The sequence below is a fragment of the Condylura cristata genome, unplaced genomic scaffold (assembly GCF_000260355.1).
Source record: "Condylura cristata isolate star-nosed mole 26May11 unplaced genomic scaffold, ConCri1.0 scaffold00028, whole genome shotgun sequence".
NCBI classification, from domain to species: Eukaryota; Metazoa; Chordata; class Mammalia; order Eulipotyphla; family Talpidae; genus Condylura; species Condylura cristata.
The window spans coordinates 10,399,089-10,419,307 of NW_004567129.1; the positions used below are offsets into that span (position 1 = coordinate 10,399,089).

A 20,219-nucleotide genomic window follows, 5' to 3' on the forward strand; every position below is an offset into this window, starting at 1 on the left:
AAAGTATCACGCAACATTTGAATTAGAGCTACCCTCTGAACCAGGCTGTTAACGTCATGGAACTGGGGGATACACACATTAAAAATTGTTCAGGGAAATTTGAAACAGTGGTAAGTTGGAAAGACCTGTAATTAGATTTACAGTCTCACTCTAGAGTTTAAAAGTGACAAAGACCTTGGGAATAATCAGGTCCAGAGAAAACATGGAATTAAAGATCAGAAAGGTGGGGGGAAAACTTCTGGCTTTTGCAAAACTTTTATACAGTAAGACAATAACAAGTGTATGTTACCAAACAGAGCTCACCTGCAAAACCCACACATAAGAGTCCCAACTAACAGCTAAGCAGTTCTTATTTTCTCCTAAATGACACAAGCTAAGGTTTTACATGTGAAAAAAGTGAGAATGAAGCAGAAGTTGTTCTCCAGTTATACAATTTATACTTTATTTCCTCTTCTCCCCCTTTCCTTCTTCTTCTCCCTTTCTTCCTCCTCTATCTTCTCCATCATCTTCTTCCTTCTCCTTCCTCCCTTCCTCCTCCTCTTCGTTTTCAACTGTAACAACATATGCAGGAACAAAATGGGGGAGGGTGATGCTATCATCTATTCAGGCTCATGATAAGTCCCCTCATCAGGACTGGATCAACAAATAATGTAGATTACACCAAGTAAAGGCAAATACATTACAGAAACACTAACACCAAAGAGTCTGTTCTTCTCCCTGTCTTTCTATTGACAAATATCCCTTTACTAGCATTCACCAAAATCTCTTCAAAAACTTTTTTCGATCCATCGACCTCTGGGTTATGGGCCCAGCATGTTTCCGCTGCGCCACTCTGCTGTCAAAGACTTTAAAAAAAAAAAAAAGATTGGGTGTTTCATAGTCAAATTAATTTGATTAGTTGTCTTCCTGCTCCTAATATCCCATGCACTCAATATTCAGGCTCACACTCACCAGCAGTTCTCTGATGATAACTTCACATTATATCCAAAATCTGGGGCTCTCTCTACTTCAGCTATGGCCATTGCTCAATAAAGCATACTTGGCCAGCACTACTCAGTGAACTCTTCCTGTCTGTTGTCTCTTTCTGTTCCCTATTATCATCCTCAGCCACATCCCTCATCTTTTCCCCTCAGAGAAGTGGTAAGAGTGTCAAAAGTAAATTCAACCACCTTACGCCACATCTTTCTTTACCAATTAATGCAAAATCCAACCTCCTTATCAGACAAACTCAGTGGGCGGCAACATCTCCCATGGTGCTCCGACCTTACTGGACATCCTCACTCACGGAGCCAAGTCCAGTCTGCTGAGGGCCTTTGCACTAGCTGGCCATCCTCCTCTGAAGTTTCCTCTCCGAAGACCTTTGCACCACCAGCTCCTCCTGTCTTTCAGGACTTGGCCACAATATAACTGCCCTAGGCTGGCTCTTTGTAGAGCAGTGCACTTGCCACTCCTTATCTCATCTTGCTCATCTTGGGTTTTATCTTCTTCATGTCACTCATTATTGGGGGGGGGGAGTGATTTTTTTTTCCTTTCATTTTTTTAATTATTTGTTTATTTTATCCTACCGGAAGACAAGCTCCACTAAAGCAAAACTGCCTTCCAACCATAGTATCGAGAATATGACTTGGTTCAAGGAATTTCTCAGTAAAATACATGCTGGATGTGTATGGAACACTCAGCTAAAAACAAAACACAAAAAAATTCAGCAGGCCTCTGAATTCCAGGACCTCTGAGAGCTTCCCAAGTGCACATGTGCAAACGTGCCCTGTCATTCCTAACAGGGGGCGCTATCAAGACTGCCGCAAGACTGCGCACATCTTGGCTAATGAACGTAAAAGAGAACAGCACCCAGTTCCACAGCTCTGTGGATTTTGATATCCAAATCTACAGTTCCATCCAATTCCACTGGTTGAAATTTTATACAGAAGGCTTGTGTAAGAAAGATTAACTATGTTCCGCATCATACTACCCTAGCCCCCACCCCACTCTACCTCTACAACACCATATAGTCTCCATTTCTGTCAAAACCCATACACATTTGCCTGAAAATCTGACATGCCTTCATTCAAACGTCCTCTATGATGGCTGATACAGGGCAGTCATTTCATTTAGGCGATGCTTCCCAAACTTGAAATATCAGTGAAAATGCACAGTTCTTAGATTCTGAGCTTTGGGGAGAAAGAGAGAAAGTGTGTATATCTTCCTACTTATCAGTTTGTCTGTCTTTACACACACCCAAACCAGGCTGATGCACATCCAAGGTTGGCAGACATTCAATTCTAATCAGAACTTCTCATACTTCTAATTCTGTCTTCCTGGGTACCACTGGCAGACTAATATAATTCCTAATTGAGATTTCTTGCAGTGAACAGCTAGATGATGAATTAGATATATCCTCTAAAATATCTCACATTTTCCAGAATTAATGTAAAAACATGGTTTTAGATAGATATCATAACAATGACCTCAGCATCTTATGGGACTGGGAGGAAAGATGTATAGTGTCAGTCGTGACAGGCAAGTGAAATGGGGACCTTTCATAACTTACCTGATCAATTTATGAGTTATGTGAATGTGGAAACATAGAGAAGAAATATAAGATATGCAGTAATAAAAATATCTTGGCAACTTTAAATGTTTCTGTAGTATTCTTGCAAAGGGCATGGAAAATTGTGAGAGAGGGAATATGGACTTTTACTCAGCACATTTCAGACGTGGATTTTTTTAAATGAGTGTCAGCTTTATAATAATCGGTAAAAAGAAAGCAAGTTGTAGACACAGAAAGTGTGCAGAGTGACAGGGCAGGTAGAAACATCATTTAGTAGCACTCTGGGCAAATAAATTTAATATCAAGGTCACTGGAAAAATATCCACAATTACTATTAATTAGATATGCAAATGAACAATAATAGTTTATTATCTGGCATTGTTTGGTGAATTTTTTTTGGCACACAAGATAACCAAAACTCTGCTTTGTTAAAGGGATTTTTTTCAGAATATTTGTGAATGAGACCTTGAATCAGCTATGTTACTTGATAAGTGAAAAAACTAATTAATGCATACTATCAATTTCAAGAGTTGAGACATTCCTCAATTTGCCACAAAGAGTATTTTCCCAAGATATAACAACTCATAAAGGAATGCATGGGTTTAAATCTCCCTTTTAAAAAGAAAAGGCTTTGATGCCATGTATGTATTTCCTTAGATCATGGATTCTGAACATTAGTGTATATCAGGTTTGCCTGATGGGCTGGTAAGAAATGCAGATAAGGAGTTCCTGTATCTTAACAAGTTAAATCTGCAGGTGAGACCCTGGGATCTGCATTCCTAAGATAAGTGTCAGGGTCACTTGTGCTTTGGGTCCTTGACCATTCTTATGACTCTTTTTCCCTCCCTATCTTATCTCAAAACTTTTAGAGAAAGAACAGATTTTAGGAGAAGGATTCATCAAGGGTAACTTCCAAATAAAGAAATAAGTGGCAAGCGTGTTCTACATCAGCATGTAAATGTCTTCCCTGTGAGGAGCTGTGCCTCAGAGTCAGACACAGCAGTAATGTATTAAGTAGCTTTAATGTTTGCATCAGCCCTATGAAGTTGTCACTTTTGTAGCTACTGTAAAACTGAGGATAATGAAAATTATAGAGGTTACGTGCCTAAAGCCACATAGCTAGAAAGTGGCAGACTAAGCACTTAATTCCAGACTTTTCTAACTCCAAAGCCCATAATTTAGCTAAACCATCAAAAGGATTCATTCTAACAGAACATGAAAACAAACAACTCACCCTAGAGGAAAGTTGATATTTTATCTGACGCTTTTTTCCATTTTTCTTCTAATTTATATTTAAAATCTTTGACACATTTGAGAGTAATACAACGTAGATGACTGCTGAATTGGGACACAGAGCTACCAGTTGACTTCATGAGCAAAAAGAGTGTTCTATTAAAATTTACATTTTGTCAATTTTTTATAGTAGAATAAAAATACAAATGTTCAATTCGTAACAGGATGTTTGCATATAAATGGCAACCTCCTTTCAGACAGAACATAAAAGAATATGCTATTACATCAACGCATACATGAAATGACAACAAATAAGGTGATGAGCCTTATTTGATTAAAAATTAAAAAACTTTAATTGTACTTTTCTTTGAAACTTGGTGATTTGCAAACTCAATGAGGTATTCATGCTTGCTTGGGAATGTATTCTAAGAGATTATTTATGGAGTTAATGAATTAAAGTTTTTCACAGGATTTTAAATATTTCCATTAGTGACTTGAAAGTTTATGAGGAGGTATAATAGCATTAATTTCTTTTTCAAATATGAACTGAGCAACTCATCTATGAAAGCCAAGAGACATAAAGGGAGATGTCCATATGGCAGTTCATAAGAGGATCCAAACACCAATGCAGTAAATCAGATACATGAGGCCAGTTCCATGTGGCTATAGAGCAGACTGCAATTACACATAAGTTGGTCCAGCTCCCACCGAAATAGACAGCAATGGCAGCAGAGGTTCAACACAACAGATAGGTACAGATGGAAATCACTGAACTTTCTTACAATGAGAACACAAATGACTTATCCATGACCTGGATCTAAGTACAGTAATTTTGGACAGTCAGTCAACAGGCAAACACTAATCCTATCCCAGCAGCTAACTACCTAGTAGAATTCAGCTGTCTATTTTAAGATACTAGTCTTAAACCTTTACCAGTGACCCTCCCATTCTCAGTCTAGAAAATGTAGAGTTGATGGAAGACACCAGGACAATTCACTAAAATTAAATTTACATGAACTAAAATTTTTATGAGATGGAAAATAAGTTTTAACTAACAATTAATCATGGTGGTGTTAGACTGGGAAATATTCCCTAATCCTCCTGCTAGGAAAACCATACAAAGTGAAATATGAAGAATGAAAATGTCCAAGACCTGGACATCCAAAGAAGTGGATTCTACTGTTAAGGCCTCTTCCTTTTTACCAGAAACAGAGGATTCCTGAAGAGGAGAAACTGGGAACCCAGGCAGCTCTTTTGACAACTTCACAGGAATAGGAGCAACAGAGCAACAGTTCATTCCTAGACCTCTGAAAGATGGAATCCCCTGTAAGTTTCCATACATTTTATGTCAGAACATGGAGGGTCTGCAACTTAAAATAAAAGGTAAGTCAGAGACATACAACTCAAAGATATTAAACGTCTGGTTTCCATCTTGTCAGTGTGTGAAATGGAATGAAAATGGTCCAAGATTTCTAGTATTCTAGTATTTCTAGCATTCTTACAGAAGCAAATGAAACTTTAGTCTATAGAAAGTTACCCTCCTATGTCTTAAATTATCTGTTCACTATTTCATAAAAATTTTCATATAATGTCCTAAACACAAAGATAGAAAATAACAGCAAAACCATTCCTAAAGGGAATGGAGAGTCTTGAAAGCACATGCATGTCAGTTGATAGGAAAAACATGAACTCCATATTTAAAGAGCTTATAAATCATCTCTCTACTCTAGAAACAAGAAAGTTGGACAAAATGAAAATCAACCCCTTTTCTTGGCCACATTAGAAAACTGAGTGGAGGGAGCATGTGTCCTTCCAAAATTCCTGAGCTGGAGCCTTCAATCCATGAGGTGGTGTTTAGACCTGGGTCTTCGGGAGGTCTAGATGAAGTCACTGGGGTGGTGTCCCATGATGGATTGAGGGCCACTCTAAAAGGAAAAGTGTTCGGACCTCATACCGTGAAAAGGCTTCTCATCAGGTGCTGACTTCACGGGCACCTAGATCCAGGCAATCTCATGGCTGGAAGAAATAAATGTCTGCTGTTTAAGTCCTGGTTGGTGGCATTTTCTTATAGTAGCTGGAGCTGGTGAATATACACTGCAAACCACCAACATGAACTCTAGAGAGAGCTGAGTCCTCAGGGGTCAGAACCCAAACCTGGCAGTCTAGTGGCCTGAAGTGACAGGAAATGAGATGGCAGTGCTGAGCTGATGGAGGCTAGCTTGTGGGTGAGAGCCTTTTCAGGTACAGTCTTAAAGGATTCTACATTTTGGGGTCTCTATGCTCCCCATGAAGACCAGAGGATCCCCTCCCCCTCCTGGTTCTGCCAAGCAAAGGAGAAGACCCACAGGGAGACAGGCTAGTATTCTCCAAAGCAAAGGCCACTGCCTTGGAAATGGCTTTGCAGTGTTAAACAGTAGGGAGGCATCGCTCCCACTCTAGCTTCCCTCACCTTCCTGTCCCACTAAAGAAAAAACAGTCTACAAAAGCTAGGGATTCAAGAATATGAATTGAAAACTCAGTATATAGGGTTCAGGGGGAACAAACTAAGAAACATTATGCATGTCACAGTTCCAAGGTAATGTCTATCTAAAAACAGGAACATATGACCTAAATCATATACAGTGCCTTCCCTCCCTCACATCATACCAGCACAACCTTAGGTCACCAGTATGATAATACTGGATAATGCTGAAAGAATGACAGGATATAGATTATCTCTAAAGAAGGTCCCAAAGTTAAGAGGAGACATGATACCTAGGATACTAGAGGAGCCTGTCACTACCAAACATCAGTGACTGCACAGTTCCTGACCAGATTAATAGAAACACACAAGCTTACTTACTTCCATTCCCCAATTACATGCTACAATGTATCCATATTTCAATAAAAAATTGTGAAGAATGCCAAAGTCTGCAGAAACAAAACGATCATCAGAACTAGATTCACATATTGTCACAGATGCTGGAATTAACAGAGCAGGAGTTTAAAACAACAATGACTGATATACTAAGGATTCTAAAGGGAACAGTGGACCATGTGCAAGAACAGCTGGGTAATTCCAGCAGAGGGGAGCACTCTAGCAAAGAGCCAAAGGGAAACAGCAGAGACCAGCAACTAACAAAAAAGAAGAATGTCAGTGGATGGGCACATGAATAGATGCAACCCAGCCAAGGGAAGAATTAGTGAGTGCAAAGATAAGAAAAGAAAAACATCCCAACACATAGTGCAAAGGAGGGCAAAAAAAGTACAAGAATATGCAAAAACTGTGAGATAAGTTTCAGTGCCTAAGTGGAATACCAGGGGGTAAGCAGAAATGGGAGCACAGGCAATTTTTGAAATAATTATGGCCAATAACTTCCCCTAAACAACCAATAATAAAATATAATTCCAGTTCAAATGATAATAAGTATGTTAAAAGTCAAAATGAAATTATACAGTTATAAGATATTCAAATTACAGAAAAGAAAGAACAACCTGTATGTAGCCTGAGAAAAAATATACCTACCCTAACGAGGAACAGAAATAAAATTAAACTGATCTTCTCATCAGTAGACTTGTAAGCAAAACGAGAAAGGAGTGATATATTGAAACTCTTGGAGAAAGTAAAAATAAACCTCGAGTTTTATAACCACAGAAATTATTCTGGTAAAGTAAAAGAGAAATGACTTTCTCGGACAAAAAGTTAGGGAATTCACTGCCAGGAGTTCAGCTCTGCAAGGGACATTTCAAGGAAGTTCTTCAGAAAAAGAGGAAAATGACACAGCTCAATTTGGGTCTACACAGAAAAAGGAGAAGCATTTGAGATGGAAGAAAAAGAGATAAGATAAAATAATTCCTTTTCCTTGTTCTAAATCTCAAGATGACTGTAAAGAAGTAAAAATAACGATGTATTGGGTGATTATAGCAAATGGATAAATAAAATAAATGGCAGTACAGGCTCTAGGGTGGGAAGGATGAATCAGGAATACTCTCCCCATGACACCTGAACTTCTCATTAAGTGTTATCACGTTATTTGAAGACTGATTTCAATTAGTTAAGAGTAGATGCTAAAATGCTGATCAATATAAGAGCAGTGCTAAAGTGGAATCCGTAAAAACCACTTAAAACCAGGTAAAGGATCAGATAAAATCAAATAAAAGAAGGAGCAAGAAACTAAAGACAAATGTAAAAAGTAGGAAATGGTTAGCAGCAAGGTACATATTAGTCCAGGTATAACAGAACTCACTTAAAAAGTGAATGTTCTAAATATGCCATTTAAAGACAGATCAGCAGAGTTTGATAAAGAATGAGTAAATCTAACAGTGTGCTGTTGCAGGTGAGAAATATACTTTAAATACAAAGTTTAAGCAATATTAAAAGTGAAGGTACAGAGAAAAATATACTGCACTAACATCAAAAATCCAGCTATAACTAAATTAAAACCACTAGATTAATAAAACTAAGTGATAAGAGTCATGCATATAAGAACAGTACTTGAACTGGGAGCTTCTAAACTGAAAATCAGTAAGATGACAGAATGACCTATAAAATTAAAATGAGGATACGGCTGGCCTTTACAATGATGGGGTTTTCCAGATGGCAGGGGACTGGTTTTTCTGGGCCCTCTCTGGTGGTGCACTGGGTTAAAGCGCAGCACTATGAAGCTCTCTGCAGCCACTGCAACACAAGTTCCATCCCCAGCCAGGGAGGAGACCCACATGGCACAGCAGACCTCTCCTGACCCACCCATGGCTCCCCTCAGCAGAGTATTTCAGTATATATGCCTGTTCTGCTCCCTTCTCTGTCTCTGCTGAATCTTCTCACCCACCAAACCTCTGGCCTGTACCCCAGTTAAATCTTTTTTTTTTTAAAGAGTGTTTATCTAATACTTTTTTAGTACGATAATTTATGTCTCTTTTATAATTAGTAGAGGCATTTACAAGAAATAACCTAAGCTAAGTTTCATTTATGTTTATGAAATAATCTAGATCTAATTCTGCTTACACAGCTTAAACTATTTTGTCAGCTCAGGGAATTTTCCAGTTTGGTTTCCATTTTGCATTCTACATTAACTCTAACACTAATCTAAAGAGAGCTGGAGTAGCTATATTAATTTCAGACCAAACAGCCTGCAGAGCAAGGAGGATTATCAGAGATAAATAGGAACACTGTGTAATAACAAAGTGATCAATTTTCCGAGGGTGTAATAATCCTCTATGTGTAAACACCTAACAACAAAGAATCAAAATAAAGGACGCAAATACTGCCAGAACTGCCAGAAGAAATAGACCAATTCATTATTATAGTTGGATAAATGACATGCCAAAAACGCAGGAAAAAGTAAGAATAAACTTGTATATCACTATGACTCAAGTGAATTGAGTTGACATTTTTAGATGTTCTACCCAACAACAACAGAAACAATCTTCTCAAACTCATATGAAACATATACCCAGACAGTCTGAATTATGGACCATAAAATATACCTCACAAGTTTATAAGAAAATAACTCACACACAGGATGCTCCCGGGTAACAAAAGAATTAAGTGAGAATGATGGAATTAAATTAGTAACGGAAAGATAGCTAGAAGGTCCCAAAATGTTTGGAAATAACCCAATTGCAGAATAACCCAATAACCCTAAAGCAGAAGTCACAAGTGAAAGTCTTAAAAATTGATCTATCTAGCTGAAAACAGTTTGTCAAATTCTGTGGGACATAGCAGCACTGATAGCACTACATGCATATACTAGCGAAAAACAAAGATCTAAATCAATAATCTAGGTTTCCAACTTGGGAAATAAGAAAATACTGAACAATTTAAGTTTATATTAAGTAGAAAAGATAAATAACAAAAATCAAAGCATGGATTAGTGAAATTAAAAGCAGAAGACATTAGGGCAAAACCAAGCAAATGAAAAGTTGATTCATTGAAAAGTTTGCTAATGTTCATAAATCTTTAGTCATGTTGTTCAAGAGAAAAAATGTGAGTGTCGAACCATATTTTCAGTATTACAAGTGGAAGAGAAGCTGCTTAGCACATGGACATCAAAAGAAGAAAGGCTGGAGGCTAATGTATAAGAATGGATGCTGGAATGCCAGGGGGTAAATACAGCCTGCTAAAACCAATAAGGAAACAGCAGTGTAGAATAAATAATAATAAGGTTTTGAATGGACATCTGAATTCATGAAACCCAGATTAGACTGGCCAGGGCAAAGGAAAAAAGAGGATACACACAACAGTATCAGGAATGTGAGAGTATCTCTTTATGAACCTATGTACATAAAAATGAAAGGAAAAAATATTTTGAAAAATGTATGTCAATAATTTTGAAAATTTGGTGATGTGAAAGACTGCAAACAATAGCTTACCAAAACACAGGAGGAACAAGAAAAGCTGAGTTGCTCTATCTGCTAAAGAAGTTAAAAGCACAATTTAAAAACATTCCCAAGAAGAAAATTCCAGGCCCCTATGTCTATTGTGGTGAATCATTCTAAACACCAAAGGGCAAAATACTGCTAGTCTTACATAAGAATCTTCACAAAGCCGAAAATAGATTGCTACCCAATCTGTTTTGTGGGGCCAGCCAACCCCGGTATCAAAATCTGATGAGGAACTTGCAAGAAGGAAAATAAAAAAAATTATATTCAGAAACATGAATCCCTTAAAGATTGCTGCAAGATTATTCTAGAATACAGAGATACATAAGAAGGGTAATAGCTTGTAATTCAATCAAGTTTATTTCAGGAATATCTGTATTATTTAATTTTTAAAATCATTCAAAGAAATTAATCAAACTGAAGCAAAAAAAAAGTCTTCTAAACTGATGAAGCAAGAACATTTGATTAAATTCAACATCAACACATGATTAAAACTCATAACCAATTAGGGAATTCCTCAATCTGTAAAGGATATCTACAAAGAAGTTACAGCCAGCACTGCATGTAATGGAAGTATTGAGAGCGGTTGCGAGGTGAGGAAGAAAAACATGTTTTCTAGACCCTTTCATTCAACATGTTGTGAACATTCTAAATAGTGAAATAATGTAGGGAAACATTTAGCAGTAATAAGGAAGAAGTGAAATAAATGTATTAATTGCACATACCTAAAAAATTTTAAATCTACAAATGTGTTTAGCAAATCTGATGGATGGAAGTCTCTATGTAAATATAAATTGCATTTACCTATCCATTAGAATGGCCCAAATCCAGAACACCGACAACACCAATATTGGCAAGGTTGTGGAGTAATAACAACTGTCATATACGTTTCATCAGCAAAAATAGAGACAGGAACTAGCCAAGATACTTTTGAAGAAAAACAAAGTTGGAGGGAGGATTTTCTTCACTGGTTATCAATTCTTCTAATGTTACTCATCACCTCCCAAAAATGAGACAATGACAGCTAGGCAAATGGAAGAGCACAGAAAATCCAGAAACAAACTCAATGTATAGAGACAACATTTGCAATGCTGAGAAGTTCAGAAAAAAAAAAAAATCCCACCTCTTTTAAAAGCACATCGTTGGGTCAAATCAATACCCACAGTGGAAAAAAAAAAAAAAAACAGTAGAGGAAAAATATTTTTAATGGAAGGTTGATCACTATCTTAAATCACATGCAGAAATGCATTCCAGGAAGATGGCAGACCTAAATGTAAAAAAATAATAAAGCCACTAGACAAGAGCATAGGTGTGTCTTCACATCTGTGAGGAGCTCAGACTTTTTAGTCATGGCACTAAAAGCACTAAGCTTAAGAGTAAACACTGATAAATAAGAATATATTAAAATTAAGAACTTCCATTCATTTAAAGATGTTGTTAAAACAGAGAAGTCACAGAATGGAAGAACCTGTTTTTCAGTATATGGATATCCAGCATATCCAGGAAATATAAAGCAATAAGAAAAAATGGACGGAAGAATGTTAAAATGACTGAGAAATCCATGTACCATTGTCCAACCTCAGTCATAAGGGAGCACGGCAAATTAAAACCACAGTATGAAAGTTCTGCACACCAACCAAAATAGGTATCATTGAGGGGCACAAGAAAAGAAAATTAACTATACCAAGAGTTATCAGGAATGTGGAATAAATGGAAATTTCCTACACCGCTATTGAGACTGCAGTCATACAATCTCCTTAAAAAGAGCCTTTGTGGTATCCTATGAAAGATAAACATATGTTTATTTTATGAGCCAGCAATTCCTCTCTGAAGAATGTACTCAAGAGAAAAGCAGGCACTGGGTTCCAAAGACAGTGATAAGAAGTATTATTTGTAAGAGTTTCAAAATAAACCTCCCACATCCACTTGTATAATAGACATACAAATTGGGACAGGATCATATCTCAAAATATGTAAAATAATGCAAATTAAGTCGAATATAACTGTACACAACAGTATTGACATATTTCACAAACATAATGTTAACCAAAGACACCAGTTTTTAAAAAGAACATTATACAGGATTCTTTCTATATTTAATTCAAAACAGATATTCAAAGTCTTGATGGCAGTTCTTGGGAGGAGAGAGTGGTGGTTCTCAAGATGGATAGGGAAGGTGTTAGAGATGCCACGATCCTTATGGCCTGGGTAACATTTCCATTGGTGTGTTCACTTTTTGATAACTGAAGGAGCTGTATACATGTATGCCTTTCATACTTATCTGAGTGAGTGCTGTACTTCAACATAAAAAGTAAAATGAGGCCCTCCCTGGTGGCGCAGCGGTTAAAGCACAGCACTGAGAATCTAAAGCCACTTCCACATGAGTTAAATTCCCACCTGCCCCAGAGGTGACCACATGGTGTGGCAGACCTCTCCTGACCCACCCGCTGCTCCCCTCAGCAGCTTGTTCTGTTCCCCACTCTGTCTCTGGTGAAGCCTCTCACCGCCACTGAGCCTCTTTCCTGTACCCCAGTTCTGTATGCATGAATAAATAAATCTTACAAGAAAAAAAAAAGTAAAATGAGAGTAATAATGCCATCTAAGGAAAATAAATAACTTCTTAACACTGTGATATTTCAGTAAAGACAATCAAGATTTAAGTTGCATGTATTTATCCAAAAGTAAAAGAAGATTTTGAAGAATACCTCATGAAAATTGTATTTTTCACTTTTGTGCTTTTCTATAGATCATTAAGAATACTATGAGATGTACCTTTCAACTTCAGATTTCAGATATCATATAATTTATCATGCATTATACCATAAAGAGCTCCATTAGTATTTTTCCTTTTACCATTAATATTGCAAAGGATAATAGCATTATATGACCATTATCATTAAAATAACTATTGTTCAACAATGAAAGAAAACTACTGAGTTTTTCTATTAGAGATATTATAATATTTAAAGTAAATTATTCCTCACCTCTACAGTCCATTAATGTATTACACAGTCTTTCCAATATAGTGATTAATCTTTAGTCCATCAGAATGATATTTATTTACTTATTAAATGAACTAATAATTTTCCCAAGGAGAAACTTAAATATGTATTTTAGAAGAGACTAAAAATCCAATAAACCTTTCCAAGATATTAAAATAAAACATCCACCTTCTGATAGTTAATTCAATGGAAATATTTTGAGGAGCACAGACAGAGAGGTTCAATCAAGCCTTACTATTATGCACAGTTTTAGGGTAACAGGCTACAATGGCAGAAGCTACACATTATTTAATATATATATCATACTATTGATGCATATTAGGATGCTCATGCAGAAATGCACTAAATACTACATACACGGGCAATACTACTACATAGCCATAAGGCATATCTTCATTTAGATCATACCCTAAATTTTCACAGAAGCTTGACACTGAGTAACTATGTAACCTCTGAGGTGTGTCTAATTGTAACACTGCATATGGGCAGATACCAAGATTAATGGTCTAACTCCTTCCTTTTCCCAGTTGCTGCCAAGTTTAAATTTTACCAAATATTTTTAGAATGCATAGACAAATTGCAATGCAGTATGATTCTAGTTCACTTGACCTTCAGGTTCTGTACAATTTGGTCACACAATTAAAATTTCATTATACAGAAAGTCAAAAGAGTGACGACTTTATTTAGTATTAACATAATCAGAGGGCAAAATGTGCAGACTTTCTTAACCTGTTCTTCACCAAAGCAAGAAATTCACCCATCCCTCGGGAGCAGAGGGCAACTAAGGGCAGGGAGAAGACACTGGGTTAGCAAGACAAGCATAACAGTAGACAACAGTGTTTTTATTTCAATCAATAACAACACCTGCCTACTAGTGTCGCCTTTTGAAGCACTGCCAGATGGAATGAAACAACAAAACAAGCCAGTAAATGGTCTCAATACCCATGGGCACCTTGATATCGATAAATGGACCCGAGAGTACAGGCCACCTAATGGTGAATGCACACACTCCTTAGTAATGCAGACATTCCGAGATGCAGGAAATCATAGTTCTACTCAACACACATGACACAGACTCATTTGTTCTGTGTTCAAACAAGTACCCTTTTATCTGTGGAGATAATTTTTTTAAGCATGAACAATAACGGAAATTTTAGCCATGTCTTACCCCACTCCATGAAGAAAAACTAGGTTGCCCATGTACAAAGAGTTCACTCTGGGGAACCGTCTGTTAGCAGCAGAGAACACTGAACAAGATCTACTCCTAACCTTCAGTTCCTTCATTTGGAAACTGGGGATAGAAAAGATCGCTTCCAAAGTTGAAAGTACCAATTAAACACTAATGAAAATAAAGAGATGAGCACCTGCCCAGCTCCTGACGAGGCTGCACCTTGTGAGGTTAAGTCCTTGCAGATGACAAATATCAATGACAGCTTTTTAGTGAGTCACATTTTGGGGGCGAAATATCCAAAGGTCCCAGCTAAATGTCCTTTGCTCGGGAACCACTCACCATGTGCTTCTTTGAATGTAGTTGACAATGATTTTAACTTCAAGACAAAAGATATTAATACTTCCCAGAAAAGTTACAGAAACAAAAATAGTTTTAATTTCTTGAATGTGGGACTTTGTTTTTTTTAAAAACTAGTTTGCATTTAAATATAAATTTTGGAAATTATACTTCAGTCAGTGTAATTACAGCACCATGCAGCAATAAGAGGTTCTAAATGCCCATATTATTTCTGTTTCAATATAACTGAGATTAGTTGACGAACATTTGAATAATATTTCAAAAAGTGTGTAATAAATTTAAATGTAGAGAAAGTTTATAGATATTTGCATGCATCCTTAAAGCATGTAGCTTTAATGATACTGTATAGGTTCTTAAATTCTTATTTGAATTTTAAGAAACTACATTATTTGTAATATATAGACTAACTCTAAGTATTTCCTTAAGGAAACATAAAATAACAATGTTCTCTATAAATAAAGAAACTAGGATTCTAAGGGCAACCACTCAGAGCATTCCAGGGACACAGTATGGGGCTTAATATTTTACATTTAAGTAGTGCTCATCTGAATGGTATTTGTATACATCAAACTTACCTTTGAATTCTTCTAGAACAAGTCACAAACTCTTCGACCACAAAGATAACAATTATGAATAATGGAATGACAACACAATGAACTCTCCTGGCTTTCTCTCAGGAATGAAAATGAGGATTCTAAGAACAGGAATAAGTGTCTGTCTGGACATGATGTACACCCTCTGCAATTCCCCAGCGACTCAAATCCCTACTGGGTAGCAGATCGTAAATGAGGTGACAGTGCACTAAGGACATGCACGGATAACAAGTTCTGGCATCCACAGTACTTAATATAAAACTTTCTTATGCTGAAGTCTTTGGAAAGTTATGTTCGCTGTTGTACACCTGCAATAATAAAACACACTCTGTTGGAGATCTGAGAACCAACTAGATATTACAAACGACTTTTGATTTTTTAAGTTCTGCTTTAAGAAAGGCTTTTACCTTTCATAGATTCATATGGAAATAGTTCAGAATGAAAAGCCAAGATGACTGTGATTTGTTTCAAAATAAAGTAGTAATGTTGGAGGGAGCAAGGTGAGATGGAATCGCCATGGGCAGTGGTTATAGAAGGGATTGCTACTCTGTTGACTTGGTGTATGGAGTAAGTGGTAATAGCTGCAAAGACAAAATAGTGTACCTAAGAAGCTTAGTACATTTACAAACTAATCTTTTCATCTGTGACATTTTTCCACTTGTCATAGCTAATAGACATTGATGTTTCTTGTTGACAAACAATGCTCTCTTTGATAAGTAAGGGTTAGGTGCTCTCAGAGACTGAAAAGGCACAATTCCTTTGCTGAGAAGTCATTAACAACTGCATTTGTACAATCTCCTAATTCTAGGTCATTTTTCTCTTCAGCATTCAAAAAATTAAATTTTCCTTGTTTGAAATACATGTTCTTACCACGTTTATCACAAATCCTTTTCAGGTTCTTGTTGCAAGTTTTGAATTATACAAAAACAAGTTTCTATAAAGTAATATGCAATTCTTATATTAAATCTTAAAATTCCGGTATGTCCATTGACTGTGCTAATTTATCACCTTCATATAGTCATTTAATGCTCAGGAAAATTTTGTCAGAGCCTTAGATAAAGACACCACACACTGAGCAACTTAAGGAAGATTAATGAAGCTTTCCAGCACCCATCTGCACTGAGGGATTCTAGTTCAGTCTCTCCGTTAATCTTTCTGTGGGCTGTTTTGCTTAAGCAGCAGAACTCTGCTGTACTGAGGAAGCAGGGAGTGGAGAATGAAGACCAGACAGGAACCGGCCCTTCCACACAGCAGATCCCAGGTGTAGACAAAAGCACAGCCTTGGCTGGTTCCTCTGTCCTTAGCACAGTAACCACACAGGCTGCCCAGAATGCAACGCGGCCTGAAGATCATGCTATTAAGAGTGTTTGCTCTCTACAAGGGTTGTACAAATACAAGCTATTATTAAGCACATTGGCTTACACTAAATCCATTTGATTAAAATAATTTGTAATTTATACTATACATTTTTGAAGATATTGAATTGCTTTCAAGTCCAAAGCACTAAAATATAATTACCCTGGCACATGCACTTGATGGAACATTATGAAGCAATTAAACTGGTGATTTTGCAGACTATTGAAAAATTAGCATGCTCTCCCATTACTTAAGTATGATACATGATTATGTGATTCGCATACTTATAAGTTAGTTCAAAGTTAAGCATAACAGGGATAAAGAGAATCCATCAAAATTCTAATAGAGGTTTTGTTAAGTGATAAGATTGTGGATTTCTTTTTTAAACTTCTTCAATTGGGCAGTTTTTAATGATGTGATGGTACGATTTTTACACTGATACATGGAAACACAGATCAAAGAAGGGAAAATAAAAATACATTATTCTTTACCTATCTATCATTAGTCGCTTTCCTTTACTAAAATTCCCTCATCCTGTACATTTTCAACTGTTCAAGTTGTCCTCGTGTCCTCTTACCCTGGATTCCAGTAAATTCATCAGAATATTCCCAATGAATACTGATTACTGGGAATTTTCTAGTATCCCAAGTCTCTAAATGCTGGAAGAATTGGCTAGTTGTAAGTCATATTCTTTATCAACTCCAAGGATAATAAAACAAAAACTCCTTTGGAGAGCTTTGTTTTTCAAGTCTTTTAAGACTCTTTCCATTTATCATTTCATTTCATGACTTAACTATGAGAGGGCTTGCTATTTTTCCCTCATTTTACAAATAAAAGGATTAAAAGGTAAGAAGGTGAAGTCATTAGTCCAAGATCACTTAATAAATAAGAGAGAAAGAAACAAAAGGCCTAGGAAATCCCACGATCATCATTTAAAAGGACATTGAGGTTATTACCACTTTGTGCTTCAAAGACTGGCAGAAATCAGAAAGCTGCATCATGCTACAGTTGGTAGGAACATAGGGACCCAGGGACATCTGTGTTGTTAGTGGGAGTGGAGGCTGGTCGAGAGCATCTTTGCATCAAGTAGCACAAACCTTAAGGTCACTGAAACGTGTGTATGTCCTTATTAGCTAGTGATTCTGTTATATGATCTTTCTGTTATATAGTCAAGCATAATTCTCAGGTGGGTACAAAGGAGACATGTATACGACTCTCTCTGTAGCCTGGTGCTTGCGAAGGTCCATGACAGGCAGAGTGAGCAGTAAGGCAAGGTAGATGCCCAGTACGCAGGACTAAGAGGCAGTCAGCAGGCCCTTGGATGGCACTAACACCTGCCAAACCAAGTCTCAGTACCTCTGTTCGACAACTGCTCTAAAGTTTCCTTTGTCAGAAAACCACTACCCCGCTCTGTCTCTCATATATCATACATTTGTTTATACATTCATTCATTCATTTATAATGCTGTGATTACAAGCATGAAATTTTCATGAGAAGACAGATTTATGAATTGACTGTAACACTAGTGTTTTATGGTTTGGGTCTCCTTATTTGTGGCTATTTACTATTACCTTAGGTTCGTAACAATGGCTATATATCCTATTCCTAGCTATACCTAATAATGGAAACAAGTTTACCCCAATCATACCTGACATGTGTTATATACATGTTCCAAAGGTTCTTTCCCCTCTATTATGGGCTCAGCCCTTCTCTCTTAGCAAAAGGGACAAAGGTCAGTCTCTGCTGTCCCATTAGTATTTAACCCTTTAGGATTTAATTCCCTTTCCCTAATCCTCCTGACATGAGTGATTACTGACTGTGGACAATCTTATGTCATAGCTTCAGTTCAAGCTGCTTATTTATCCTCTGCCATCCCTGCCCCCCACCCCCACCCAACATCATACCTGGCCTCTCCCTCAGACACTGTTGCTACCCTCTAGATGCCTGGTCAGATATCAACTACTGCACAAAGCCTTTCCCTATGCCCAGGAGTTGTTCATGTTCTGACTATGGATACGCTTCAATGTTCATACATCTACTAAAACGGAAGCTAGATTATGAAGTCTAGCTGTTATATTCTCAAAAAACAGGGAACAGGCCCTAACCATGATTGATACACCTGTGTGTATCTCATTACTGAAGACACAACAGTCAATATGCACTTGCAAAATAAATGAATGAGTATTTGATGCTGATAGTTCAGTAAATGTTTACTCCAATTACACAGAGCATTCCAGACAAAACAATCCTTAGTCCTGGGTTAAAGGCATCTAGTGAAGAATGAAGCCCACTCTTCTAAAGCCTGCTGTTCAGATTCTAACCTGGGGGTAATGTGTCTTGCATGCACATTCTTCCCCCCCACACACCATGAATTCTTTGTATGCATACTGTTGCTCCAGCTCAACTGTTCTTTGTAGCCTCTGAACCATCTCCTCTCTGCCTTTGCTAGCACCAGACCTGGACACCTCCACATCCCCGAATATCCCTTTGCACATATTCTAGCAGTTCCCCTCAACCACAGGGTTCCGCTTCCTTTGAAAACTTTCTTTGTTTCTTTTGAGTTTACTTATTGCCCCAATTACACTTTTACAGTAAAGCACTCACTTCTACATTGTGTGTCCATGGTCTACTGGACTTCTGAAAGACGTGAACATTTTATCTGTAAATTGGGAAGAATGACATCTCCGTTCCTCACAGGGTAGTTTGGAAGGGCAAGTGATGTGTGAACAGAGCTGGCAGCACTGATGGAGACACAGTATGCAAGAGATGAAGGATGCAGAGAAAGATAAAAGCGGCCTTGACCACTGTCCACTGAGAACCAGGGAGGCGCTTTACTGTTGAACATAAGCAATTTCACAGGACTCAAACATCACACAAGGTCATTCTGTGACTGTGATGGAGGGACACAAAAGTCAGCCTGTCCCATGCCCTTTCTGAATGTTGACCACAACTACAGCAATGTCAAGCCACCAGTGACTGTGTGTCCACCTCTTTCACTAGTCTTTACCCACTTCTGCTGCGGCTCGTCCCATCCCTCCACCTGCCAGACACAAACAGAATCCTCGCCTCAGGCAGCACGCCCCTTGCTCTCACGGGGAGTCCACCCCATCCGAAGGACTGCAAGTTCGTCTCAGGGAACCTGGGCAGCAATGGCAACTATTCCTGCACTTAGTCTGTGTGTTGTTATCTGTTGAATTAATGGCTAGTTGCCATACAGGTCTCAGAGGATGTGAAGTCTCAGAGCTTGACTGGAAACGCACACAGAATTAATCAACCAAGTTTAAGGAATTAAAATGCATATATAAAGTCAACATCACAAGTCATTAATAAGTCTTCTTTTCAGTGGATGTTGACATCTTTCCATACTTAGAATCAAGCTTATCTAATGTTAAATGCTAATAAAAACCAGAGATCTTTACAGAAGGTCGGGAGCTGTTACTTGTTTGTATGAGCAGGACAGGACTGCCAAAGGCTCTCCTTTTAAGTCACTTATATATATATATATAAAACAGTTTATTTTTACATCATTTTGTACATTTTTTTTTCCATCTCAATTGTGATCCCCATGGGTTTCTCATCACCAAGTCACCCATGTGCCA

General features: G+C 37.5%; 1 protein-coding gene across 1 annotated transcript in view; it reads right to left on the minus strand.

The window, feature by feature from the left end:
• The window catches only part of CNTNAP4 (contactin associated protein-like 4), a 232,909-nt gene that overhangs the window by 112,281 nt on the left and 100,409 nt on the right, over positions 1 to 20,219 (minus strand). The window lies entirely within an intron of this gene.